Source organism: Protopterus annectens, chromosome 2.part1, assembly GCF_019279795.1.
Source record: "Protopterus annectens isolate FY-2018-M chromosome 2.part1, PAN1.0, whole genome shotgun sequence".
NCBI lineage: Eukaryota > Metazoa > Chordata > Ceratodontiformes > Protopteridae > Protopterus > Protopterus annectens.
In genome coordinates this window covers 1,725,773,638-1,725,783,327 of record NC_056729.1, presented here as the reverse complement: position 1 = coordinate 1,725,783,327, position 9,690 = coordinate 1,725,773,638, and the positions used below count along the sequence as shown (strand labels likewise).

Sequence of the window (9,690 nt, the reverse complement as noted above, 5' to 3'; positions counted from 1 at the left end):
GCACTTTTTGATTCAGTGGTTTCTTTATAACTTTGTACCTGTTATGACATCTTCCTGTGTTTTGAGGTTCACTGGTCTTTCTTTGTAATGGATCTAACAGTCACAGAAACAGATACAAAAGTAAGAGTTAGTGACATTGTTGATTAAGTACATGTTTCTTTCTATCACTTCAGTTTTTCACGCTTCCTCCTCACTAACAAAAGCAGTGGGGAGGTAGGTAAAAAAATCACTCCTAGATTTACTTGCAGAGCATGCTAGACCACTGAAAAATGGTAGCTCTGCAAATACAGGTATCTAGACATAATGCAGTTGTTTTTGCCTTTCATAAGAAATGTCCACTTTAATGGACTGAGAAAATTTATCACAATGCATTTTTGGCCACATAGACAACATCCTAATATCGTAATATCTATGTTGTCCATTTAGTATAGAATACAACAAATTGCATATACCAAAGTTTCCATGTAATCTGAAAAATTTCAGCTAAAGTTGTCTGTTCCTAAAAGGCTTTCTTATCTGAGACAATCTGCTCTCTAATGTAATATTTCAACAGAAAAAAAAACTTTTCATTACATTATTCTAGAAGGAACAGTTTCTCTATGCGTGCATTAAAGGTTTTCCTTTCCACCATCAGAGTGCCTCAGAATAACCCATTCTGTGACACTGGGATCTGTTTTGGCAGTGGAACAACAGCCAGCTGGGAAGTTACTGACAGCTCAATGTTTTCTCTACAAATATTGCAACAAGTCATTTCCCATCACACTGCTCCCAGCCTGGGTCAAGTAGCAAGAGCCTAGTGTGAATCCCAACCATCTCAGGTCCATAACACAAACAATCAAACAATCTAGGGTACATAACAGCCAGCTTGTTTGGGGGTCACACAAGAACAAATGCATACTGCAAAGCTTATCTCATAGCACAAATTGGAACCATCATCAGTAAATTCCTTTCAGAATCTCCTAAGAAGCGGCAGTAACTGGAGTGTTTAGGTCTCAAGCCATATTTAGGATGGCGGCAGTACTAGCATGCCATGAATACCGCTATGGGAAATTGGAGAATTCTATCAGCATTCAATGGGAATTTATATATGTGTGTATGAATAATTAGTTTGAAAGGCAATTGCTATGGCAAAAAGGCAGTGGATACTGGAAGACACTGCGGTTCACAGAGAGAGCATTGGGAAAGGAGCCTGGGGTGTTAGACCAAAGACACAGCCCTGTAAGTGGTCAGCCTGCCCAACTGATCCAATACTTTTTGGAACCAATCACCCCAAAACTATAAGTTAGAATAGGAACAGCAGATTGGTTTACAGCTTGTACTTTATTCCTAGAAATCAAAGCAGTTTTCAATATTAGTTTTAATCTTCTGAAGTGATCTGAGGTGGAGAGAAGCAGATGTAAAAAAGTAATGCCTTTCGGCTTTTCCTGTTTAGGGGTCGCCACAGTGGAACTCCGGTCCGCTAATGATTGGCAGAGGATTTTTTTACGGTGCCGAGTTGCCAGCCTGATGTCCAACCTTCAAAGAAGGCACACCCAGTCACGCACGTACCTACCTGCATGTCTTTATACATCACTTGACCACAGGGAGGACATGCAGACTCCAAACAGAAGGAGCTCCAGCTGAGAATTAACGGGAGAACCTCTTGGTGTGAGGCAACAACACTAACCGCCGCACCATCGTGGCCCACTGGAGAGAAGCAGATGTACATTCTGGAATTTATTTTTCAGAAGGTCTACCACACCTCTGCCTTTTATGGTTGCATTTGCAACCCATTTTTAATAATTCACATTTTTGTAACCAAATCTTCCTATGAAGAACCTTTGCATATTTGAAATTTAACACCCACCCTAAATCTCACTGATGACATGAACAGATGTCAAGAGTTTCCTACCAAAAGAGTGTGAAAAGAACACAAGACTGCTGGTATCTCATTGGGCTTGCTGGTAAGCAAACAACATGAAAGGTAACACAACGTCCCAATCAAGGGATTTGTTCACTCATTCATTCATTCATTCATTTACTCACTCACTCACTCACTCACTCACTCACTCATTTTCTGATACCCACATTTTCCAGTTCTGTGTTGTTCAGGAGCTGGATAGTGTCCCAGCAATCATTTGGTAGAAGGCAAAGAGACTAATTCTGGATAGGATGCCATCTTATCACTGGACACAGGATACATATGCATGAGAAATTTAAAGGGCTACCAACGCATGTTTAGGGGATGTATGAAGAAATGGTTCTCGTAGTAAAAACTGACCCAGATACAGGAAGGACATGCAAATACTACCCAGCTAGGAACCAAACTGGAGAACCAAACACTGGGAAGTAGCTATGCTGACCACTGTGCCAATGTGTTATCCAATCAAAGGATTATGTGTTTACAAGTCCACACAATGTCTTCTTTAAATTCCTGTTAAATATGTCGGTCAGGTGTTCCACTCAAAGATAACAAAAAGCACAAGCAGCATGTAACACAGTTCCCGGATAAATCAGTGCTATTACACTGGACCCTTGATTATTTATCACATAGCTTCTTAGGCGAGTGCTAGGCTAATGGCCCTAGAGCCTTTACAAGTCTAGCCTATAGGACTGCCCTGACATTGTGCCGCCTGACGTTAGTTCTTAGTGCCTTTATCTAGCAGAGCCACTGAAGTGATTCCTGCGGTGAATTTTCTATTTTCCATCCACTTGTCAAGATTTCTCTTGAAGAGGGCTAGTGAGGTGCTGTGCTTCACATGTAAAGGAAGTCTACTTCAGAGTATGGGCAGTCTCCATCATGGGATGAATATCCATTAATTTTAAAAACTTTACATATTCCAGTGTTATGTGCTTTGTAGTAATTAAGGCAATAGCTTCTGACTATCTGGAGGTATATTCATGCACTAATACATAAGGAAAGTCTTCCATGAGTCGTCATACTGACTCGGATATTTCCATCTCGGTCTGAGAAAAAGGGCATAGAGCTATATGCAATACTTTCCAAAGGGGTTTTGGGATGTTTTATATTTTATAAGACTAAATCATTTGATATACGGCAAACATTTGGCAGCAGCCTCCTCTTTCCTTGCTCATCCCTGCCCAGAAAAATACAATGCCCGTTTCTAGTAGGTTCTCTATGACTCCTAATACCCACCCTGCAAGACAGTCACAAACAGTCTACAATACAAGGTTCAACACAAACAGTCACAGATGGAACGCCGAGGCTTGCAGGCAGTAAATGACTGCCGTATCACAAAAAACAGTTCAAGACAGTTCAATCACGGCAGCGTGAGCAAATAAAGCTCAAAATATATCATCGAACACAACTCAGATATAATACCAATGAAGGCAAGACAGGTAACCATAAATGTGCAGATAAGCTTCAAATCCAAGGACATTATTCAGTGAGCTTTCACCCTTGTATGGTTTCTTCAGACTGTATAAAGAGTTAATTACAACACAGTCTATAAATACTCAGTAAAATCAGGTGATTAATTAAATCAATTAAAACACTATGCAAGGCTAAAAACTAACATTACAAACTATTTGTGTGTCATAGGTAAAACTAGCATGTAAAAACATATATATAAAAAGATATATATGTAAGTATACTGAAAAGACAGTATAAACAAAAATATTTAAAACACATAAATCTATAAGCTCCATACAAACATTTCATGCAATTATGTACTTACATCAACTATCCACTAGATGATGCTACATTGCATAGGAAATACTAATGTATAAAAACTAAAACGTAAAAATGTTACAAATAAACATGTGTATGCTTCAACCAGATTGGAGTTAATGTTCCTAAATTCATAATGATAAGAACTAACCAATATTGACTAACAATAAGAATTAAAAATAGATGTTACCTCCTACAAAAATCAAAGGACAGTGGATAAATCATTTCACCACCTTCCTAAGCCTTCTCTTTTTAAGAAAAGGTTGAAGGCTAACCTTATCATTAAGCCCTGGAAAAAAGTCCGCCTTACATCTGATAATCCACTTAGTTTCCATTTCTAGGGTTAAGTTCTCTAGGTCACCACCTCTAGAATTAGAATCTACTGTCTGTATAACTAAAAAACTGAAAGTGTGTGCAGGACCTTTCGCTTTATGATGTTTGGCTAAAGCGTTCTTATCATCCCCGACCCTCATGCAATAAACATGCTCCCTAATCCTTTCTCTTTCTCTCAGCGTTCTGTTGGTTTTCCCAATATAGAACGCTGAGCATGAGCAACACAAGGCTAAATATACAACATTGGGCGTCTCACAGAGGTTGGATTTAGAGATGAATTGGAGGGATTGAGGAATAGATTTTTGGCAAGGGACTACAATGTTACACATATTGAAGGTATTGAGAATGAAGTTGTGACTATGAGAGATAATAGGGCTAAACCGTATTTTTCTAGTACCACAAATTACCCGAGTGTGAATGAAGATTTTAATGTTACACGTGGGCCTGAATAATACCTTTATTTTATACTAGTGATATTTTTGATATTAGAGCAATTATAGATAAACACTGGCATGTTCTACAGGTTGAAGATGCTATAAGCAGTGTGGTTGGGACTACACCTAGGTTTAGGTATAAGAACAGTCTGAATTTAAAAAGGATATTATGTCACAGGAGTTTTAAGGATGTACTCACACCATCATACAACACCATTCCCTGTAATGGTTGCAATCAGTGCATTTTTATCAACACAGACACTAATTTCAAACCACCCTCACTCGACAGGACATTTAATTTCAACACAGGGACCAATTGCAAGACGCCCAATGTTGTATATTTAGCCTTGTGTTGCTCATGCTCAGCGTTCTATATTGGGAAAACCAACAGAACGCTGAGAGAAAGGATTAGGGAGCATGTTTATTGCATGAGGGTCGGGGATGATAAGAACGCTTTAGCCAAACATCATGAAAGGTCCTGCACACACTTTCAGTTTTTTAGTTATACAGACAGTAGATTCTAATTCTAGAGGTGGTGACCTAGAGAACTTAACCCTAGAAATGGAAACTAAGTGGATTATCAGATGTAAGTAACTTTTTCCAGGGCTTAATGATAAGGTTAGCCTTCAACCTTTTCTTAAAAAGAGAAGGCTTAGGAAGGTGGTGAAATGATTTATCCACTGTCCTTTGATTTTTGTAGGAGGTAACATCTATTTTTAATTCTTATTGTTAGTCAATATTGGTTAGTTCTTATCATTATGAATTTAGGAACATTAACTCCAATCTGGTTGAAGCATACACATGTTTATTTGTAACATTTTTACGTTTTAGTTTTTATACATTAGTATTTCCTATGCAATGTAGCATCATCTAGTGGATAGTTGATGTAAGTACATAATTGCATGAAATGTTTGTATGGAGCTTATAGATTTATGTGTTTTAAATATTTTTGTTTATACTGTCTTTTCAGTATACTTACATATATATCTTTTTATATATATGTTTTTACATGCTAGTTTTACCTATGACACACAAATAGTTTGTAATGTTAGTTTTTAGCCTTGCATAGTGTTTTAATTGATTTAATTAATCACCTGATTTTACTGAGTATTTATAGACTGTGTTGTAATTAACTCTTTATACAGTCTGAAGAAACCCGCCTGGGGTGAAAGCGCTCACTGAATAAAGAACGTTCAAATCGTAGAGCTTGTGGCTTATGTGTCCTTGGATTTGAAGCTTATCTGCACATTTATGGTTACCTGTCTTGCCTTCATTGGTATTATATCTGAGTTGTGTTCGTGATATATTTGAAGCTTATTTGAAGCTCACGCTGCCGTGATTGAACTGTCTTGAACTGTTTTTTGTGATACGGCAGTCATTTACTGCCTGCAAGCCTCGGCGTTCCATCTGTGACTGTTTGTGTTGATTACTTTACATTTACGGAACGCTGTCCTCACGTTGGAGCTTCTGCTGTTGGTTTTATTACAATACAAGGTTACTGCATTTCTTTATAATGGTTACTTCTTAAATGGTTAAATGTATCCATTTTATATACAATTCCTCTCAGCACAATTTAATTTTGGGGTTAATTATCAAAAAATAGATAAAGGCCAGATTCAATAAAGCCTAGACTAAGTGTACACTAAGTGTACATGATATGTAGTCAACAACATTCTTATCGCATTTTTTGTGCTTTCTAGTCACTCAGAAAGGTTACACAAAGTGTACATGCAGTCTACACTTTGTGGTAACCTTTATGAATCCCTGTCAATATTTAAAGCTGCAAGAATATCAGCAGGAAAATTAAAATTAGGAGGAAGAAGGTGTGAGTTATATCTGTACTGTCTGTAAACTCAGAATGGTGTACACTTAGTGTAGACATTATTGAATCCCGGGGAAAGTGAGTTAGTGTCATCTTCCTGTAATCCAGTCTCCATGTTCTCCTTTTTAATTTAGTTTTCTCAGCTAAGTGTCACTATCCATTTACAAAACAGTCAGCATTTTACACACCATCTCCTAAATCTATAAGTCAGAACTTGTAAAACATGATCAGACAATGACAGGAGTAGTCATACGTGTAGACACCATGTTCAAACACGCATGTTTACCTTAAGCCACAAAGTAAAACTGTTTCTTTATTCCCACATAGAGACTCAAGCGGTATGCACCGCATTCTTGCTATTAAGTTATATTTTATTTATTGATTTGTATTTGTTAACATGGTGTAAAGCACTTACTACAACTGGTTGATTTTAGTCTCAGCAAGAAAGAAAACAATACAGAGTAAACTAATCAAACATAAGCAGTAACATTAAGAAGATGAAAGAAAAGGAACAAACAAAACCTGAAAGTACATTTCAGTGCAGTAAGATCAGTACAAGCCACGTACTGTATAGAAACAGAATCAGTTATACAAGCCTGTGTACTTTGTTAAATGAAACACTTACCTTTATGTAGGATCAGTACGAGGCATATACTGTACAGAAATAGAATCAGTTGTAGAAGCCTGTGTGCTTTGTAAAATGAAACAGATATCTTTAGGTAGGATCAGTACAAGCCACGTACTGTACAGAAACAGAATCAGCTGTAGAAGCCCATGTACTTTGTTAAATTAAATGGTTACCTTTAGGTAGGTTCACAGGTTCATAGGTAGGTACTAGGCTATCTGCCCTAGGGCATTTATAAGCCTAGCCAGAATGTGTTGGCTTTCGCCTTCCTTTTAAATTAGTTTCCTGTGCCTCTGTCTAGCAGGGCCACTGAAGTGATCCCAGGGGTAAATTTACGATTTCCCATCCACTCGTCAAGATTTTTCTTGAAGAGAGTCAGTGAGGGGCTCTGCCTAACATACATTGGGATTCTATTCCAGAGCAAGGGAAGTCTTTGGGACAGGAATCTGTCCCTCCAGCAAGTCCTGTTTATTGTTGTGTTGAGGTTTAACTCACTGGAGCGTGTGGTGCTAAGAGATTTGGTTTTCTTGAGGTGGAGCATGTCCATTAATTCCGGGTTGGACATGGCCTTGTACATCAGGCAGAGGTCACCTCTGAGCAGGCGGTAAGCAACCGAGTAGAGCTGGAGTTTCCTTAGTCGAGCTGCACAGGGCATCTGTTTGAGGCCCACGATCCTCTTGGTGAGGTACTTCTGTGGTCTTTCCAGCTGTTGCAGGTGTCGAATAAGGTACATTCCAAATGGGGCATTGTACTCTATTATGGGCCTAATGAGTGATGGGTAGAGGGGCACGATGACCTCTCTTGATCTAGATGTGAACCCTTTCGTGATTAGGTGGGCTACATAGAAGGATTTTCTAAACACTTTGGCAACGTGATTATCACAGGAGAGGTTGCTATCTACCTGGGTCCTCAGATCCCTAATTACATCTCCCATACTTATTGGATTATCACCTACGTGATAATTGGTGGGCACTTTGTTTTTTCCAAAAGGGGATGACTATGCACTTCTTGGCATTTAGCTTGAGGCCATGGTTCTGACACCAGGTATTTGTCTCCATGAGACCCTTCTGGAGGATGCCAGTGTTAGCCGGAGAGTCGATTATGGCCCCCAGTTTGCAGTCATCAGAGAACTTGGTCAGCCATAGTCCTCCCGTGCTTGCCTGTACCTCAGAGAAGTATATACTGAACAGGAGGGGTCCCAGGACTGAGCCCTGTGGGACGCCACTTGTAACTGGTTTAGAGTCGGACATGGCACCCACAACTCTGACCATGTGAGTTCTATCCGTGAGCCAGTTGGCAACCCATCTCATGACATAGGGGTTAATGTTCAAGCTGGTGAGCTTATCTATAATGCCAGAGTGGGGAATGGTGTTGAAGGCCTTTGCGAGGTCCAGGTAGGCTGTGTGTACTACTTTTCCCTCATCTATGGCCTTGGTAACTGTTTCAAAAAAGTCAACTGGGTTTAGGAGGCAGGATATGCCTTTAACAAAGCCGAATTGGATAGGGTCCAGTGTCTGGAGGTTCCCAATGTCTTTGTTTATGAGTTCCATGATGATGCGCTCCATAGCTTTGCAGACCAGGCTAGTCAGGCTTATAGGGCGATAGTTCCCAGGATCTGTTGTGGCACCACCTTTGTGGAGCGGGAAGACTGTTGCTGTACGCCATTCGTTGGGTACATAGCCTGTGATAAGGCTGAGTTTGAACAGTGAATTTAGGTGAGGGTTTAGTTAATTTTGGAGCTCATGTAAGACGCAGCCTGGGATACCATCCGGTCCTACTGATGCTGTGTTTTTCGCTTTGGAGAAGGCTGTTTTCACCTGCGTGTCTATAATGTCTGGGGCTCTACATTCTTCTGGGATGGACACGGGCCCTTTTGGGGGTGAGGGGGGGTAAAGTTTGCACTGAATCTGTCGGCCAGGATGTTGGCCATGTCAGTTGGTTCATTGTATTTTTTGCCATTTTGTACTAGCTCAGAGCAGATCTGAGAGTTGCCACCTAGGTTCTTGACATAGCTAAAGAAGGCTTTGTGATTACCTTTAGAGTCTTTGGCAATTTTTCTTTCGAAACTGGCCTTGGATGATTTTATGAGGGATCGTAGTTTCTTGCTAATACTGATCAGGGATGCCTTTCCTTTTTGGGATGTTGCTCTATCATGTAATAGTTTCCTCCTTCTGTTTCATAGCTTATTTATGGCCGGGGACCACCAGACTGGTTTCCTCTTTCTGAAGGAGTGAATCTTGGTTTTACTTGAGATGGCTCGATCCATGCATTCCTGTAGGTGCTCATAAAATGCATTTGTAAAGGATTCTGCGGTTTGGGCAGCATTATCCTTTAGCAAGGGGGCTTTGAAACTTTCCACCTCGGTCTTGAGAAGTGTGAAGTTTGCTCTTGAAAAGTGTTTCACAGCGGTTTCCTTGACTGGGGGTGGGGTCGGGATGTTGATGTCCAGTGTGATTAGTTTATGGTCTGATCTTACCAGTTAGGGGTTTACCTCTGGTGTGGAACACTGGTCCCCCATGTTGGTGATGATCAGGTCCAATATGTTGTCACCTCTTGTGGGCATGGTGACCAGTTGTTCCAGGGCGTTTGAGTTTATAAACTCTAGGAAGCATTGGCCAAAGGAGTTTGTATTTGAGTAGTTTTCCCAGTCAATGTTTGGGTAGTTGAAATCACCCAGTATCATGGTGTTTGGTAGGATCTTCATATTTTCCAATGTTCTCAGGAATGCTGAGTAAGGGTCCTGAGACATAGTGGGTGATCTGTAGCAAGCTATGATCTGAAAGGCAGCTTTGCCCACTGTTAGTTG

The 9,690-nt window shown here is 40.0% G+C and overlaps 1 protein-coding gene across 2 annotated transcripts in view; it reads right to left on the bottom strand.

Moving 5' to 3' along the window:
* Positions 1 to 9,690, bottom strand: part of SH2D5 (SH2 domain containing 5) — a 260,846-nt gene that overhangs the window by 136,437 nt on the left and 114,719 nt on the right. The window contains exon 3 of one of the 2 annotated variants that reach the window (XM_044063177.1): positions 39 to 93. The exons of the other annotated variant lie outside the window; for it this stretch is intronic. The gene's annotated coding sequence lies outside the window, so the exon portion shown is untranslated. The remainder of the gene's footprint in view (positions 1 to 38; positions 94 to 9,690) is intronic. 2 annotated transcript variants of the gene reach the window in all.